This window comes from Aythya marila, assembly GCF_965140915.1.
Source record: "Aythya marila genome assembly, chromosome: 4".
NCBI lineage: Eukaryota > Metazoa > Chordata > Aves > Anseriformes > Anatidae > Aythya > Aythya marila.
Window position 1 is genome coordinate 67,754,279 of NC_139045.1, and position 18,604 is coordinate 67,772,882.

General features: G+C 45.3%; 1 protein-coding gene across 1 annotated transcript in view; it reads right to left on the reverse strand.

Moving 5' to 3' along the window:
* Nucleotides 1–471, reverse strand: part of SH3BP2 (SH3 domain binding protein 2) — a 37,275-nt gene extending 36,804 nt beyond the window's left edge. Inside the window, exon 1 of the mRNA XM_082759077.1 lies at nucleotides 440–471. The gene's annotated coding sequence lies outside the window, so the exon portion shown is untranslated. The remainder of the gene's footprint in view (nucleotides 1–439) is intronic.
* Nucleotides 472–18,604: the final 18,133 nt, after the last annotated feature.

Sequence of the window (18,604 nt, forward strand, 5' to 3'; positions counted from 1 at the left end):
CTGATGCTCACAGCACGCCACCAACACCGCGGCTCGGCTGAAACCGGGCATCGCCTTCACCCGGGGAGGTACGAGGGGCTTTGTCCCCCTGCCCCACAGCCCGGGGGGACACGGGGCAGCCTCCTGAGGGAAGCCGCCGGCCGCGGGCACCTGAGGGAGCCGCCGGGGAGATGGCGGCGGCGCCGGGCGCGGGCACGCCCTCACGCCCCACACGAGGGCTCCTCCGCGGCGGCCGTGCCCCGCCAGAGCCTCCCCGGGAGAAACGAGAAGGGAGAGGGGGAAAGGGAGAGAGGAGAGGGGCGAGGAGAGGGGAGCGGAGAGCCGGCAGCACGCGTGGGGCTCCCCCTGAGGCGAGGCGGCGGCCCCGCGAGGGGAGCGCTGAGGGAGGAGGGCGCGGGGGCAAATGGCGGCTGGGTGCTGAGGGGAGCGGGGCTCTTACCTCAGCTGGGCTCCGGCTCGGCTCCGCCAGCGGCCGCTCAGCCCCGCTCCGGGCAGAGCCCGGCCCCGCACGGCGCTCGCCGCGCCCAGCGCCCAGCGCCCGCCCCTTCCTTCACCTGCCGCCTCCCCCGGCCCTGCCCGCGAAGGAGGGAGCCGGGGTGGCGGTGGAAAGCCCCGCCGAGGGGGTCGCGCCTCGCCGGGCTCCCTCAGAGCCGCCGCCATTGTGGCCCGGTGCCCCCCGGCCCTGCCCGGTGTTGGCACAAGTCGCAGCTCCCGGCCCCCGGTCTCTGCCATCCCCTGCGGGCAGGTGCTCCCCACACAGAAGGGGCTTCCCAGCCTTTGGGATCCCCAGCTGATAGCAGGGTGACCCGCACGGACCTTGGTCCCTGCCTGGAGGATGCCAAGGCTGAGGGGAAAGCTGCTCGTAAAAGGAGCTGCTTGTAAAACATCTGCAAATCACAGGTTTGTTAAGGTCGGAAAAGACCTCCAAGATCATCTGCTCCAACTGTCCTACCACCAATATCACCCACCAAACCGTGTCCCCAAGCACCAGGCCCAACCTTTCCTTGAACACCCCCAGGGACAGTGACTCCACCACCTCCCTGGGCAACCCGTCCCAATGCCTGACCGCTCTTTCTGACAGAAATGTCTCCTCATTTCCAGCCTGAACCTCCCCTGGTGCAACTTGAGGCCATTCCCTCTGGTCCTATCACTACTTGAGAGCTGGCATGTGGTCAGAAAGGTATTTGTAAGCAGTCTAAAAGGTGACTTAAATATTGATAAGAAAACGTTCATTTCATTCTCATATATGTTCATTTAAGACGTGATTTTATTTCATTCATACCTCGGGGCTGTTGCTTTTCCATTTTCCTTTTATTACTTCCCAGATTTCTTTTTCTAGCTGAAAACAAAACAGAAGCAAAAGAAATGTTTTTCTTTTAAAACAAGTAGAAAAATGAAAAATTAAAGTGACACTTAAAAATATAGAGAAGAAAAATACAAAAAAAAAAAAATGTTTAGCAATTTAGAATGCATTTTCCATCTTGTAGAAATGACACACCAAGTAGTAGTGCTAGTGTGAAATCAGTATTGTGAGAGGTACACAGCACACACCTTTAACTCCATTTACTTCTGTAACAAGAACAGAAGTGAAAAAGCACTTCATAAAGCATTTCTATCTAAAACACTGATATTGGCGTAATTCTTCAGATTTATTTGAATAAAGAGCGGCAGGTCCTTTGCTGATTACCCAGCTAATATTTTAAGTTAGTTTTAAAGCCCTTAACCTTTACAATAGCAGTAAATGGTTTCTGTGGTCAGAGAACACAGTGGTGCGGTATTTCCCATGAGTGCCATTTATTAGTATTTCTCTGTCATTCATAAATTTTTGAAGTATGAGGCAGCAAAAAGAATCAGACAATCATTTTCTGAACACAAAAGGGATGGCTCTTGGTCTGTGAAACAAAGCCCTGTGCTGTAGGTACAGCAGAGACTAGCAAAAGCTGGCTAGGAAATGCGGGTTAGCGTTGAGCCTTGACTGATTTAGAGCATAAGTACCGTGCTGTTTACACCTACCACCTGATCTGCTGGAGTCTTTATGTAAAGAAAAACATCACTTCAGAGTACAAGGGAGTAATTGCACTGGCAGAGCCTAAGGAAAATGAAGTGCCTTAAGCTTTCCCACGACATGTGTCTTGGCTGCAGCCAGCACCAGCCTTTTCCCCGGCCTTAGCTTTCCTTTGCAGAAGGACTGACAGCTGTGCACAACCGTGGGCAGGCTGTATAACGTGAATAAGTCCCATGAGAAGACCGCAAGAGGGAAAGCTGCTTGTGTGCAACACTTCCACTAAACTCAGCGTGAATTCTGTGTCAGAACATCCTGACTTGTTTGGTGGAAATTACAGCAATTATTTTCCTGTCTGACTGAATCCAGAACTTTTAGTCTCCAGAGAAGACGGATTAGTGCACTGAAAGCACTGAGCTAAAGCAGGTGCAGGGAACCTTCATGTTGTTGGCTGAGTATGCCCAGTGACTTCATTTTATACGGTACAGCCCATGATTAAAATCAGAGCGTGTTATTACTGGACAGCAGAGCATGTCAATGTGTGGTCTGCCAAAGGTGTTGGAAAGGCATGTTTCATCCTTAGCAAGGAAAGTGTTCCGCACCCTGAACTGAAGGCTGACAAGCCTTTACACACACTGTGTTACAAGGTCAGAGGCCTTTTTACACCTTTCTTCTCAGCTAAGTTTTACTCTTGTTCAAGCAAAGCTCTCTGTGTGACCTAAACTGCATGCAGTATTCCAGCTGAGAGGACCACAACACACACTTACTCCTCCTGGAAATGGCTTTTAGGATCACAGTTGTGTAGTGTCAGGAAGTCATCGTTATTTTATGAGCTTGCTCTTTCCGAGTTGTCTCAAAGGGATGAACTCCTTACTTACATCCAAAGCCTTTACTAGCTCACAGCTGACCAATACTGTTGATTTATGGCATTCTGATCACTGAAGCCACCCAGTTATGTTGAATTGTAATCCTCTCCTGTAGCGAGGCAACACCCCAACTTCATTTTATCAGTGCATACAACATTACTTTCCCCTAAAAAATTCATGCTCTTACCAAAGAGGATGGTCAGACTAGTCTGACATGGCCTACATCGGGGAAGAAAAAGTTCCATTTTATTCCATTTGCCTCTACATCCTTAATTCCTTTTTTCTTCAAATGTGTATATAAAATCAGATTGAAGGGACTATAACTGTGATACTGATTTCACTTCTTAAATACAGCATTTGCATATCCCTCGCTATGAAAAACAGCATATGATCTTCAGCTGGACTGGATTCCCCACCTAACAGACTTATCGAAACCATTTGTTTGTGATTTCATCAGCTCGGAATTCTGAGGATGCTGTCCCTCACTGCATCGTGGCCCTGCTTCCTCTTTTTCTCTTCTTTTGTGTGTGCCTGCAAACCCTTGGGGTCTTTGTGATGATTGTCTTTGCCTGTATAATTTGGCCTGCCTTTTGGCAATTCTCACTTCCTGAGCTCGATACATAGCTTACTTTTGCTGATCGGTCTTTCGTTCATTTTTTTTTTTTTCTCAGAATCTCTGTTTATACCTGCTTTCCCATTCGTGGTGGCTTTCTACACGCTTTGAGCTCCAGCTGGTGAAGCTTCTTTGAAAGTTTTCTATAAAAGTTCCTTTCCTTGTTTTCCACAAAGTCACGTGGGGCACAAGTTGTAAGGAGAGCCCAGTGCTGGCTGTCTGCACCAAACCGAGCATCATCAAAAAAGCAACCTGGGGTGGGAAGGCTGCTGGGTTTTGGTTTTGTTTATTTATAATCCTGTCCATTATTCCGTAAAGTGTGTGGTAAAATATCCTCAGTCCCAAGGAACAGAAGAAGCACGTATGTTAAATTTTAGGTACTCTTGCCTTGCCTTGTGACAAGAACTGTGCCAGATTTAAAGCTGGTACTGTGCTACTGGTGAATTTTCCTACTGTAAGAGTGTGGACTGGATTACCTGTTTAAATATGCACCACCAGTGCTTTAAACATACTCAGGTGCTTTTCCACCTATTGCTCTACCCCAGAATCACAGCCAGTTTTGATGTTGCTTGCTGCTGTTTCTTAGTTGCCATCCCTTCCTGGGAATGCAGACTGAAATCACGAGTGTCCAGAGACAAGATCCCAAGAGGCCCTAACGGGGGCCTCTTAAGCCAAGTGCAGTACACAGAAATAATAACATTTGCCCTGAGATGCGCGAAGATTCTGATTGTTCTCCCCAAAAGGCATGTGTTAAAATGACAATATATTTAGTGTAAGGAGGGTTCTTGTCTCTGTTAGTTAGAAGTACCAGAGGAACATGACAAATATTTAGATTCCAAAGATAAAGAGATCTAAAAAAGAGCAAATGTTTTCTTTAACAGTATTCTCTGTTGTGTTTATAGGACTCTTACCAAGCCTTTGGTAAAAATAAAGCCTTTGTGTTTTTTTTTCTTTCCTTCCAATGCTGACAAATACTGCTATTAATTTAAGCTACATAATCTATTCCAGGGCCCAACTGTATCCCCACAGAGACAGAGTAATTCGTAATGGATGGAGGAAGTATGCCAGAAAAAGCAAGGCTTTGTGAAGGCCTTTTGCCTGTTTCTGTCATGATTTCCTGCTGAAGCTTCAAGGAAATAAACTCACTAGGACTTCTGCAACATATTGGGCTGACAGCTAATATGCAACTCCTTGTCTTCAATCTGAGAGTCTTGCTGATGCACAGGATGAGAGGAGAGCGATCTTTCTGGGGTCATTACTGTTGCTGGCAACACAGATGATTACCTTTTTTTTTGCTGATCTGCATGTAAGCAAATTATCTCATTCCTCTCTGCAGAAAGTAGCAGCCTCTTCTGACTGTTTTTCGGTGTGTTTGTGCTGAAGCAGCTCTACTTTGGGTTTGGCACGGGAGATGCAAGGGCGTCCATTTGACTAACGTGTTTTGCAGTTGCACTGAATATCAGAGAAGAAAATGACAAGTGCTTGAAAAACACAGAGTTACAAAAATTCTGAGAAAGAAATCTGTCACATACCTGGCCTTTGGAGGAAATAATGTTGCTCTGGATAGCAGGATTTTCAGCCTGCATAGTTATACTTATTAAAGGTGGAAGAGACTATTACTGGAACCAGAAAAATGCATTTTCCCCTAACTTGTGTGCTCTCATTTGCAGAAAGTATGGTCTTTTCCCACAAAACCTCATCCGCTAACCCATGTTCTGATAAGACAGGTGAAAAAGGGAGTTTTTCCTTACAATCTAAAACATTAATTAGTTTTATACTGAGCACATAAGTAAAAATCACAATAAACACCAAACTTGCAGCGGGAATCTAGATTGCTGCTGTTTTTTCCCCTCTGAAACTGAAGAAACGAAATCTAGCTGTAGCTGCAGGGGCAGAGGATCCCAAATAACACGGCACTAACCCTCCGACATCCGAGTCGTGATTTGAGTGCACCACGCTGTGATCTCCTCCTACTCTTTCCAGTCTCGCAGAAAACTGCACAGTAACGGAAACCATCAGAGCGATTCCAGTCTGCTGCTAGCAAGTAAAATTATTTTCGTGTTGTCAAAGCGATATAACACACACCATTGTGAAGTTTCCAGAAGGAAATTACTACTCACATAACCATTGCCTTTTGTTGATGGTTCATACCAAGAAGACTGAAGGGCAAGACATTAAATCCAGCACAGGAATACGGCCTGTCAGAGCTGCTCACCTCCAGACATGCCTTTAAAGGCACGAGCACCAGAAAACCCAGTGGCTAAGGGTTTTGATATTACGTAGGAGGGTTTAGATATGCAGTCATCATTAGGAAAATAGGAAAGCAGTGTCTCTCAACTAATATTAGGGCTAACTTTAAGAGCAATGAAAGAGAGAGCAGCCTAGGGTTGAAGGCTGCAGCAGCCTCAAAACCATTCTAGCACGAGGGATCGTGGAGCTCTTGCCTCTGTCTGCCTGGTGGAGACAGCTGAAGTTGCTGGTGTGGGTGGCAGCATTGCCAGGGAAACCAGGGCAGTTCCCAGCTTCCTTCTGTACCAGCGAGACGCTGAGTGTTCCTCACCTTATGCCCTTTCTCAAATCTTTCTTTGTATGTGAGCTGTGTGTCTCCCACAGTTATCTCTAAATCCTCGCTCGACTGCATGAAGACTATTTTCTTAACTGCTGCTTTGAGCTTCTTTCTGGCAAGGCTCCTCACTGTAGGCATTCTTTTGAGCTGAACAAAGCTGTAGCAGATTTTTTATCGTTTATCTGTCCTGCAATGGTGCAGAATCTGTTGCAGTATCTCTTAAAAAACTGACACTTATCCAAATGAAGAAAATGATAATAATAATAAACACATTAAAAAGCACTAATAAAGTAGGCCAGAATTATTGCTGAAGAGCAACTGGCAAAACTATAAAAAACAACAGTAAATGGTTTTCCCAATGCATGCAGAACTGGAAGGATACCAGAGAATCAGCAGAGTCAATATGATTAAAGTACACTCTGAGAAGACGAGAGCATAGCAAAACATTTCCAAAAAAAAAAAAAAAAAAAAAAAAAAAAAAAAGTTGAATAAATGTCTTATTTCTCTAAAGGCATTAGGGAAGTTTTCATGTAAGACCCCATCTTTATGGGACAGTTGTGAGAGAACCTGTGACAAACTGAAGGATCAGTAGAAAAGGCTATGGTTTAAATGAACAAGATAGCCACTGAAATGGGTCTATTCTGCCAAGAGCTCTACCAGAATATAGTTCTACCCTCAAACTGTGGTGTATAACCTCCTGCTTAAAGCCAACATTTCACCTGGAAATGAAAGGTAACAAATGTGATGACAATTATTTTAGTAGCAGAGTCGGGGATCTAGAGGATGATAGAGATGACATCTGGGCTGGGGTAAGTTAATAAAGGGGATAATAAAAGAATTAGGAGAGGCAATTAAAAATGTGGGAAGGGAGAGTCAGCACAGCCCTTAGAAAGAGGAATTATGCTTCACAAGTGAATCTGTTGGAGTTCCCCACAGGAGTCATTAAGCATGTGCAAAGGGAGCTCTGGTTGTTGTGTCCCGCCTGAATTTCTAACACACCCGCGGTGCAGTTACTCATCCAAAACTTTTCAGGAAGCTGAGCACCACTGGCAAAAAATGGTTAAAAGGTAGGAAATGGAAGGCAGGAGTTAAAGAGAGAGCTTTCACAGCGAGGGAAGGCATCTTCCTTCCTTGGGAACTGGCACAGAACCCAGGCTTTCAATATAGTCATCCATGATAGGATAAAAGTACTGCAATGCAAAGCTTCTTGTGAGAAGGGAAGTGATAAATGTGCTATAAATGTGCTGATATCGACTTCTTTGGGGTAGTAAAAATAAAATCTGACTGTGAGGAAGGACTTAATAAGACTGAGCAACAGAGCAAGGTTACACTCCGTGTAAATAACTGTAGAAATCTGCCTAACTTAATGTACAAATTGGTGGGCCCTGGGCTGATTATGCTGGCTGAAGAATGAGTCTTGGGCTGCCATGGCCCCAAAAAGCTGGTGGTTCAACGTGTAGCAAGAGTCCAACTGCAAACAGGACATCGGCAGTTACCAGCAAGAGAACAAGAGCAAAGCAGAGAAGAGTGCTGTGCCACTGTGTAAATCCACATCTGGGAAATTGTGTGCAGCGCTCGCTTCCCCACCACAAAAGGAGCAAAGGCACCACAGGAGGGGGCATTGTGTGAGTGCATCTCCTTGCCCCAGGGCACTGCGGATGCAAGGAGCTCAGACAGGTTTCCAGTGAGCCTGGGCAAGCCAAAAACAGCACTGGGTGTTAAAAAGAGATGCATGCCGCTTCTCCCTCCAGGAAGTTTACCACTTTCTAGGTGTTGTAGCAAAAAATACTCAGCTAGATGGACCTTTCATATGACCAGGGCAAACATCTTACATTATCATCACTGCTCTCAAAATACATGTGTGTTTATTTATATAGATATAGATATAGATATATTTCATCAGACCCAATCCATCGCCTCCTCTTCTCAGCAGGAATTTTGCTGGGATTTTCTGGAAGATCTGGATGAAGCTAGTACAAACACTAAAAGCGCCACAGAGGTAGCAGCTCATTTTATTTTTGGTCACGTTAATACACAGCTCCGTGTCTTAAATTAGAAGTATCTGTGCGCCAGGCATTGTGACCGAGTTATGACGGAGCAGTGCTATCAGGAAGAAAGCATTCTATATTGAGAGCTACAGAGAAACTCGCCTCAGCCCTCAGAAAGGTGGTGGAGAGGACAGCAGCGTCTCAAAAGGGCACAGACAATGGAAGAAGAGCCGCAAGCTCCTTAGAAACCAAACCTAACAACCAGAGGACCCAAAACAGTCTTGTGATTGTGACTGTCGACATCTGTCCAACAACTGTGCCAAGAATTCAACTAATAAGCAAAAAACACAGCCAGAAGTGAACAAAGGAGTGTTGTCTCCTTGGGGAAGCTGTCTGGTGCTGCGCAGCCTTGCTGTGAGGAGCACACACTGTGACAGACATAATGCAGATGACTACAAACCCCTGCGCCCCTCCTCAGATCCAGGAATGTATTTCTAATGCAGTGTTTTCAAGGCAAGTTTACCCATCAAACTGTAATGAAATTATGCGAGCCTTGAACTGGGAATAAAGAAAAAAGAGCCATGAGTTGGCATTTCCTATGACTCATCAATTGGAGACGATTTTATTAGCCATAAAGGAACATAGCACTGTAAAGAGATAAAATTATTTAAGCAGTAAGTGCAGGGCATGCCCCTGAAAGCAAAGACAGGTATGATATGAGATGGATTTATGTAAGGGAGCAAAGGAGATGCTGAGTTTTAAGACACAGCTGACGTGAGGACCATGGGTTGTGGGGCATCGCAGTACGAAGTCAGAACATAGAAGGAAAACCAACAAGGAGTAACTGCTCGTCGAGGCCAACCAGCTCTGTTGTAACATCCCTCTGTGCATCAGCACCATAACGGTAAGCAGAAGGAGCAGTCACAGAACACAGAGTTATTTGGACTACTGAAAGTCTGTAGGAAAAGAGTTTTAGAAAACATTCAGGCTACTGAACCTCGGGTAAATCAAAGTAACACAACACAGTGCAGAATAAAATTTCCCTTGCCTGCAAGGTTGATTCCTACCAAAAATCTGAAGGGTTTGAGCTGTTCTCATCACAAACTGATTTGCAGACAATCAGTGCTCATTTTGTTTCCCCACAGATGTATTTTATCACTAGTGTTTCTGTTCTCGGTACAACGATAAGGGAGCTTGCTTGTTTTTCCAAGCCCTATATTTTTCCAGATAAAGCCAACCACATATTTTCAGTATGAGGCAAATTTTCCTTCATCTTCCTTTACATCACCGAGTGTTATGAAGCTCATTTTCTCATTGTTTGTAAAGCAATTTGAGGGCTTCTCACAAAAGATATGATATAGCCAAGTAATTATTCACTAACGTTTGCCTTCTTCACCCAAAGCTAAATCTTCTCTATGCATCAGGGCAGTTGCCTGGTGACATAATGAACCACTGACAAAAAGGAGGCATTTCTCCCCAGTTTTTGTTCATATAAAACTCATTGATGCTGGACAACATTTCCAGTGGCTTTTCCTCAAGGAAAGTGGAGAAAATGTTGCCTTGATCAGCACTGATCTGCCTGCAGACGTAGGAGACGCTCTCTGTCTCTGATGGGAACAGAACGGTGCCTGAAAAAATTGTTGTGATATCTTCTTCTATTGCTGAACATCACTTTACATCAGGAATAAAGGAGAGCAAAGATGAGGCGGCAGAGGCTGTCATTTTTATTACAAAAGCGACTCACAGAGCATTACAGCTTCTTGCTCATGTAACAATCATGTGCCTCCATCACTTCAGGCCATGGGTGTACACGGCCAGGTATGCTGATACTCTCCCCTCCCTGTCCTCGTTGCTCTTCATAAATTACATGAAGAAATTGCAGGTCTTGGTGGTACGAAGGACGGAAAACTGCTGGTAAATTCTGCTTCTACAGAGCGTCTGAGCCTCTGACATACCCGCATGGCTTAAAAGTAAACCACACAAATTATTCCCTACCACAGCTACATCCTGATATGCAATTTGGAGATGTTGGCTTTTGAGCCAAGCAAAGCACAATGTTAGCCTCAGAAATACCAATCACGTTCATCTACGCGAGTCCCTTATCAGACGCAGTGGGCGAGATTCGGCTCCAGATTGAGGCACCAAGATTTACATGTGTAATATTCCTGTCTACGTGTGAGCTAGCTGGGTAATTTACTGCTGCAGCCAGTGGAGTTCCAGGGCTTGATTATAGTTTTTACGTTGCCCACATGGAAATGGCTAACGTCACCTGAGATGCCCTGCAGTACCCGTGACATCTGCAGCAGGACACGGGGCCTGCATCCCCGGAGCAGCAGCCAGGGCCAGGTGACAAACCCAAGGCGTCCAGCCAGCCCCAATGGGGCCCTGTTGAAGCCAGGTGTCTCAGCTCTGCTTCGTCTTTCCAAGGAGCTACTCAGGTCGTCCAAATCACCCACCTGAGCTTGATCAAATGACTCGAGTGCATTCACTCTGATTCCCACCGGTATGAAGGAAGCTCTGCTTGCAAATAAGGTACTTCCACTTAGCCACCTAAATGAAGGTGTACGAATCTGCCTCCCACTCAATGGACTTAGTTCAGTCGCCTAAACATTTGCATTTTGTGCCTTTTGAGATGCCTTAAGGGATCCTGGAGTTTCACACGGAGCTGCCAGGTATGACCTAGGCACTACGAGGCACACAGACATGGCACGACAGCACGGAGCAGCTCAAACAGCACTCGGCGTCTACGTTTAGGCACCCAGAAGTTTCACGTCTGCACGTTCTCCCTTCTTCCCCCAACTATGAATCCATATAGTAGGTACAGGAGAACCACATCAAGCTCAGGATCTGCTACTGCGCTGAAGATAGGATGTGCTAGCCATTTCCTCACATTGGTGGTTTGCTGGTTTTGTTGTTGTATTTTTTTGTTTTACTTTCTGTGGCCTGCGAAAAAGGCCCCTCCACTGCATCCTCCACTGTCACAGTGGTCAGTGAGACTGAGATGAAGGTCACGTTCTCAGGGTCGGGCAGGTTCATGCAAACCCAGACCCTGACCGCAAGGCTTTCTGAAAGATAAAGGGCCAGGTGGCCTCCTTGTTGCAGCCATCTTCAGCTTGTCACGGGATTGTCTGCAGGATCAGCACAGGTTGCATCCTTCCAACAAACAGGTAGAGCCTAGCATGCACCGATTTCCAAACCTGACCCCAAATTATTAAATATGCCCTAGGAAAGAGCCCAGCTGCAAACTAAGACGTTATGCTGTTCAGATGATTAGAAATGGACTGATGCAAAACGTGGTGCCAACCTAACTTCGTAACATACACTGAGAAAACAGACTGAAGCAGTATAGCAAGACCTTATGGACATTTGCTGTCAGGTGAGCCAGGAGGTTTACTTCCTGGGAAGGAGAACAGCAGGAGAAAATGAGATTTGGGAGAGGGGATATAGTTCTTTCTGCTTATCTATGCCATAGGGTACACCACACAGCAATTATGGCTGATAACAGCACTGCATCTGACTCATAAGCCATGCTGTTCGTTTTGCACAAAGAGCCCAACAGAAATAGTAAGTTATACACAACAAACCAAAACCAGGAATGAGAAGGAATTACACGGTAAGGACATGTTTGTAATATGTGAGGAAAAAATGTTGTTTTGTTTTTAAATGCCTCCATTTGGAAATCTGTGCTTGAAATCTCACACAGCCTGCTGGATTGACCCTGCTGTTGAGCAGAGGAATTGAACAAGATGAACTCCTGAGGTCCCTCCCAACCTCAACTATTCTGTGATTCTGTGAAACCACAGGAATTTCTAACATACACTGATAACCATTTTTCAGATTTGTCAAGGAATCAGGAATCCACTGCAGAAAAACAAAGGGCAGTCCAAATATACACAGAGATAAGCATGTACATGCAAAAATACATGTTTCCAAAATCAAGAGAAAGGAATATTTTGGCTACAAGCTTATTCTTAGGCAATGGTGAAGAGAATGTAGTGGTCAGAATTGAAAACAAAACAAAAAAGAAAGAAGCTGTAAATAATGGGTAACTAGGTAACAGCCAACAAAACTAGGAAGTTGTAAAGCATAGAAAAGTGTTAAGAGACTAAAATTATGAAGAAGTTGGGGGTAAAATTAGCAAAAAGATTTTATACATGCATGAGGCATAGAATAAAACCTAGCTACAGTAGAAGGCCCATTAGTCAAAGGAAATGATAGCACTGTTAATAATGCTTCAGAAAATGCAGAAGTACTTCAGGGTTTTAGTTTATATTTGGAGGAAGGGATATGATGTACCCGCATCACATGGAGATGATGAATTAGCAAATGTCAAGTTAGCAAACAAGTCAGATGGTAAAATGCATCTGCTTGGATAAATCCTGCAACATCAACTCGCCTACATTATTTGCATCCAGGAATTGTAAAAGAGCAGGTTGTAGAGTACCTCTGGCCTATTTACATTTCTGGATATATTTTGGCATTAAGAATATCAAATGCAGCTAGAAGGAAATTCCAACTAAACTGGAAGAGTGTGACTGCTGTGCCAAAATTAAGACTGAGCAAACATATGGGGTGAGGGGAAAATCAGTGCAACAGAGGATTTGTTCGTTTGTTGATCTCAGGCAAAACTGCAGAAAAACAAATAGAGAACTCGATGGAAGCACTGGTGTATGTTCAGCGTCCACCAGTGTGATTTGTAGGAAAAAGCTAACACAAAGCCACAAAGAGTGGTTGTCTTCAGCAAACCAGATTTATCTGTGAAATGTTAAGTTTAGGAGACAAAAGCAATTGATATATTAAGATAAAAATTTTGTGAGATGGTTGAATAAGTGCACCATGACATCATGGTACAAATGTGGCACTATAAAATAAATACAAGTGAGCCAGTGCATGGCTTCAGAAACAGCTGAAAGGTTTCAAGATGCCCTCAGTGTGTTCATCACCAAATGGTGTGTTCCTAGCAGGGTTTTATTCTGGACTAACACTCCTGAGTATTTCCATGACTGATATGGAAACAAAATGAAAATAGCCATGGGTAGAATTTGCAGATGACCCAAAGATGGAGTCCTAAATAAAGATGAACCCAAGAGATTTATCTTAGCTGTGTGGAGTACTGACATACACACAGCGTGGAACAGACTGTCTAGGAAAGCAAGATGTCCTGTTGATATTAGGTTAAGCCTGGTTGCTGTTCTGGTAAGCATGCCTCAGGCAAATACAAGACATGCTTCACTCCTCATAGCACCAATTATCCCGTACACAAACACAGCTTATTGCTTACCCACCTTTCTGAATGAGCCTTGACATTTACGTGAACATTTGCACAGAATTACAGCTGTGATTGGAAACTCAGAGCAACTCTCCTAGAACTTGTTTTCTTATCTGCCATCTGATATTTGTTATGCCCTGTTCGGCACCTGAAGCCCTGAGCAACTTCTCTGAGAGTACACTTGGCTAAATCTCATTTCATTATCACCTCTTGGGCAATTTGCTACAAAGTCCTAGAGATTTCTCTGAGCCAGGATGAGCCTTGACACCAGCACGTCCTTCATACCACCATATCTGACTCTGACACTTGTCTGCTAGTCAGAGTCGTGCAGTATCCTCACTTCTGGTGAGGACACAGCATCTTTGGCAAATAAACAGCCAAAAGGACACATCCCATATTTCCTTCAAAAGCATTCTTTTTGCCCAGAAGGCAGATGGATATCTGGTGCATCTTCTTCTCTAGAAAACCATGGTGCAGATTCAGTTTCTCCACCTCTACTGCTTTAGCCTTTGGGTTCACCAACACTCACTATGGTTTTTCACGGAGAATTCAGCACAGTTGGGTGTAAGACGTTATCTTCCCTGGACTGTTCTATGCATTTTCACCCCAGTGTTGTTCCTAAACTGTATTTTACGTTTTTAAAGGACAGCTAGAAGCCAAAGGAAGAATTATTCATGACTAGATATCCTTGTTCAACCCATACATAGCTGATTGTAGCTTTGATGAGCAGCTCTTCATTTTCTTCCCTCTGTGAAGATAACCCACTTGGAAGTACCTTTCTTTTAGCCTACCTTTTAGTCTGCTTTGTACCCTGCCCTGTTTCATCTCCTCATGGGAATGTTTGTCAACACTGACAGCTATACAAGAAATAATGCATAAAACACTTTTATGCTGGTGTTGTGAAATATATCCCACAGGAGCATTAAGGAATTTTCACATTAAAAATCATTTTTAAAATTATCTAAGGTAGGAAGTACAAACTCTACTGGTAAGTACTATGGGGAAAGCTGTGCCTTTTTCTCTTATAGATCCTATATGAAAGGTCTCCAGCACATTTAAAGTTATGAATTAACAATGGCATATGCAAGCAGTAAGGTTCCCACAAGGCCATTTGCTTTGCAGCATTAAGGATATATTTACACAGCACGATGCTTTACTGGGTAGAAATATCAGAGCTGGCTCTGGATGGACTGGCTCAGGAAGCAGAAGCAGAGTGGCTGCTTAAGTATTGCTTTCCATCTTGGCTAATTAGTCCAGCTAATAGGCTAAATAAGCCGGCACAGTGCTCCACAACTCTCCTCACGCTACTTTATTACTTCAGCTTTCTCATGAGAGCCAGCGCTGATGTTGCTGCTCGATCTGTTGTGCCCTAAGGGTGCGCATTCACCACTGAAAAAGGTGCTGTGTGTGTGCAGGGCAATACAGGGGCTCAGGCTCCTGCTCCCAGAGGATGGCACGCTGCACACTCAGTGCCACACCATGCCTTGTGTGGGGAATCCCATGGGCAGAAACTGCAGTCATACACACAGTCAACCCCGTATCCCTTCATAGAATCATAGAATGGTTCGGGTTGGAAGGGACCTTCCCGAGTTAAAGGACCATCCTGTTCCAACCCACTGCCATGGGCAGGGAAGCCACCCACAAGATCAGGTTGCCCAAGGCCTCGTCCAACCTGACCTGGAGCACCTCGAGGGCTGGGGCATCCACAGCTTCCCTGGGCCGCAGAAGGGTTGAGCCCTTCTCATGAGTACAATGGGGGCTGTCATCCCAGGCACAGAGAAAGATTTGAATGTTGGTTTCCCAGTGTCTCTGCAAACACCAGCACCACCAGTACTGGAAAAGAAGATACTGGAAAGAAAGCTGCTAGATGTCTGGTTTCCAAGCAGGCCGCTGCATTGATATCCTCCATGGAAGAAGTTGTGTCCCAGTAATCCTGAGTGTGGTGCCAGGACGTGTGTCTATCAGCTAATGGGAGCATTTCCTGCACTCCCAGACTTGTGAACTTGTTCCTTGCCTCCTGCTGACCGTGAAAGGGGGAAAGGTTCTCCCTGCAGTCTGGCATTTGGAGATCCTCTGTGTCAGACTGACCTTAGCAAATCCCTCCTGAGATTTCCAAACCCACAGTATTGCACAGAGCGTCCCTCAAAGCTGGGGATCTGCTTCATGGGGACACCCGGGGCTCAGGTGGGGTTCCTCCTCATGTTGCCACATGCCAGAGAGCTTCCTCACTGCCATTAGCCACGGGGAGATGCTGCTTCTGCTGGCTGCCCCAGCACCAGCTCTCAGACTGGCCCGTGCAGTTCCTGCAGTGTTCTTCCACCCTCAGGGTGTTGCAGAGCAGCAGAAGGGAAGCTGTGAACTTGCTTGGGGTGTTCCAGTGGTAAGCATTGCCACATCTTTAAAAAGAAACTTAACATCAGCTACTTGAAACCAGCCCCATCTTTGGAGGGAGATAAAGAAATGGGAAGTAAAAATACACACTGCAAGCCAGACAAAAAAAAAAAAGTTCATAAAATATTTGTGAAGAAATGAAAAAATTATGCTTAATTAACACTAAAGATCTCTTCCAGTATTCATTCAGTTCACTGTGGATATCCCTTGACCTGCTTGCTCAGTAGCTGTGCTGCCCTTGACATTTCACATCGGAGGCTACCTCAGAGGCAAAAGATGGCATCTGTCGGAGTCGCGCTCCTCCCCAGGCTCTTACAGGAGTTCCCTTCACACACGATTTGTTTCTGCAAAACTTCTTCACTTCTAACCCATTTTGCAAGGTATTTTGGTATGCCTTCTACACGCCTGTGAGCAGCATCACCCCACGGTGACTCGGGGACAGAGGTGCCAGCTCCTGCCAGCAGCCGTGACTTTGCAGGACGCTGGACTGGTGGCAGGGCGAGCAGGGCAGCAGGGGAAGCAGCGCTGACACCGCTTCTCCCAACAGAGCAGCTGAAAGCTTCCCTCTCCTGTCCCTGGCACTACTTCTGTGAGTAATTCTGCACCTGTACTTGCCTAAGGTGAACAAGCTATCTGTGTCCAATGAAACCTATATTTTATAACTAGGTGTAATTTGAGAAACTTAGTACAAATGTGTATATGGAATTAAAGTGTGTGCTGTCTACTCCCTTTTTAAATGAAGCCAGACTGGACGATAATCTGTCATTCTGCAACGATAAGGTTTAGAGAAAACCCATCCTCAAAATCTATCTCTGAGGGATTTTGTAAGAACCCTCTGCAGGCAGTGGCTCTGATTTCACCCACAAGATAAGCATGCAGATAAAGCACAACGAGATTCTTCTGTCATGAAAAAATGGTTCAGCACTTGGGGCATTTGAAAGCTTCCCACATTTTGAAAACTTCACACACCAAGATGCATTTTGCTACCTCCTTGAGGCCAGGAGACACCCTCATGTCTGAGATACGCAGTTGTATAACCGTGTTTTCTAAGCCTGGAGATAACACAGCTGCTTTGCTGACAAAAGTGCATGTGCCCTGCATGAAAGCAGCTTTCTTGACAGAAACCAAGATCTGTTTCTACCCCTACCTTTCACACCTTCTGTAGCTGAAGCGAGCTCCCACCACAGAGCTGCGCCCTGCCCTGTGCATGTTGCCCGGTGCCACCTCCGACCTCCGAGCAGATGCAGCCACCTCAAAGCCTGCAGCACCTGTAACACCCAAACCAAGCCCATTTTGAAATCGAAAGACAGAAAATCTGAGTAAAAACATGACGGGAAAAAAAAAAAAAAAGCGTGGGGAGAGAATCATTCAGAACTAAATGCTGGTGACAAGGCATGACTAACCCAGCGTAACGTGAAACGTCACAGCACTTACAGGATGTAGGAGCCACATACCGACCTCACGGCTCGGTGTCCAAAGAAACCAGATACAGCGAACAGCAACATTTGCTGAAATGACCACAGCTATGGCCAGGAGATACTGGAAATGTACTCAGCCCACTGCCGAGCTGTGTAAAGGAACCCGACAGTGGACTAGTTGGGAAATGGTTTCAACAGAGTTGGGGGAAAAAAAAAAAAAAAAAGAAAAAAGGTGAAGGAGTCTCAGGAAAAACTGATCTTTGTAAGAGCTGCTTAGGGCTAGTACTTGAGTAGATTTAGAGACTGAATTACTGTCCTCTGCCAACAAATGATCTCTACAGGTTGTGCTTTAGGAAGGCAGGCTGGGCAGTATTGCAGTGTGAGCTCAGGCTTGATGTCCAGAGGGTCAATCCAATGCCTTTCAGAAGGCACTGCTATCACTGGGAACAAAAACGCAAGAGGAAAGAAGTCACCTAAAAGTATGAGAGGAGAACCTAGCTAAAGACATAACTCATAAAATTACTTAGAGCACCCGAGACCAAGGTGAGTGGAGTTATTCACACATCCACCATGACAACCTTGGTAGGAGTTCAGCCTTCAGTCTTTGGAGAGCTGAAACACTATTTTGTTTCAAAGGTAAACCATCAAAACTCAAGCTGTAGGGTTTTGTCTCATGAAGGAGATAGAAACACCAAATAAACCAAATTTCAGAGCAGTTCTGGAGGGTCAGCAAACTCTAAATTATATTCTTCCTTTATTAATTCAAGTTAATTTTAACCCTCCTTCCTCCAGTCCAATCTTTTACTAGACAGGAATGCTTATAACTAGAGACTCAGACCAGCACTCTTTAGTCCTACTTCTGCTACAGCTCCTGCTGAGACCAGTCACAATCCCTAATTATTTGGTGGCCTTGAACTGCTTCCCAGAAAGATTATATCTCTTAAAATGGGAAGGTGTCCCTGCAACCTACCTTTAGCTCAGACCCCAGACATTTTCTTCATCTTGTTCTTGGAGTTGAAGGAAAGACACCGTGGTTCTCTGCCATTCCCACCTGCACCTACTAGGTGTGTGTCCTGTAGAGGCAGGAATGTGTGTTGTGTGCGGGGTGAGACATCTGGGGAGAGAAAGGCTGAGAATGGAGGAAGATGCTGTGACATGGCAGCTTTGCCAGACCCGAGGTGCTTGCCAGCCCCAGCCTCAATGGGTCCTGCTGGGAATGGCAAGGCTTTGCTGAGAGGTTATCCTTAGGGGATCAACAGGATTCAACAAAAACATAAAATTAATGGATCAATGTACAAAAGACATGTACTTTTGAGAGGAGTTACACACATTGAAACGATTGTACAGTAAGGACAGAGGAGATCATGGAGAACTGCCTACTGCAGTGAAGCTCCTGTGGGAGCTCTCCAGGTAGGGGCAGAAGTGTCCCCACGGGGAATGAACGCAGGGTAAAGAGCAGAGTGTAATTTCACTCTTTAGTTTAACTTACCT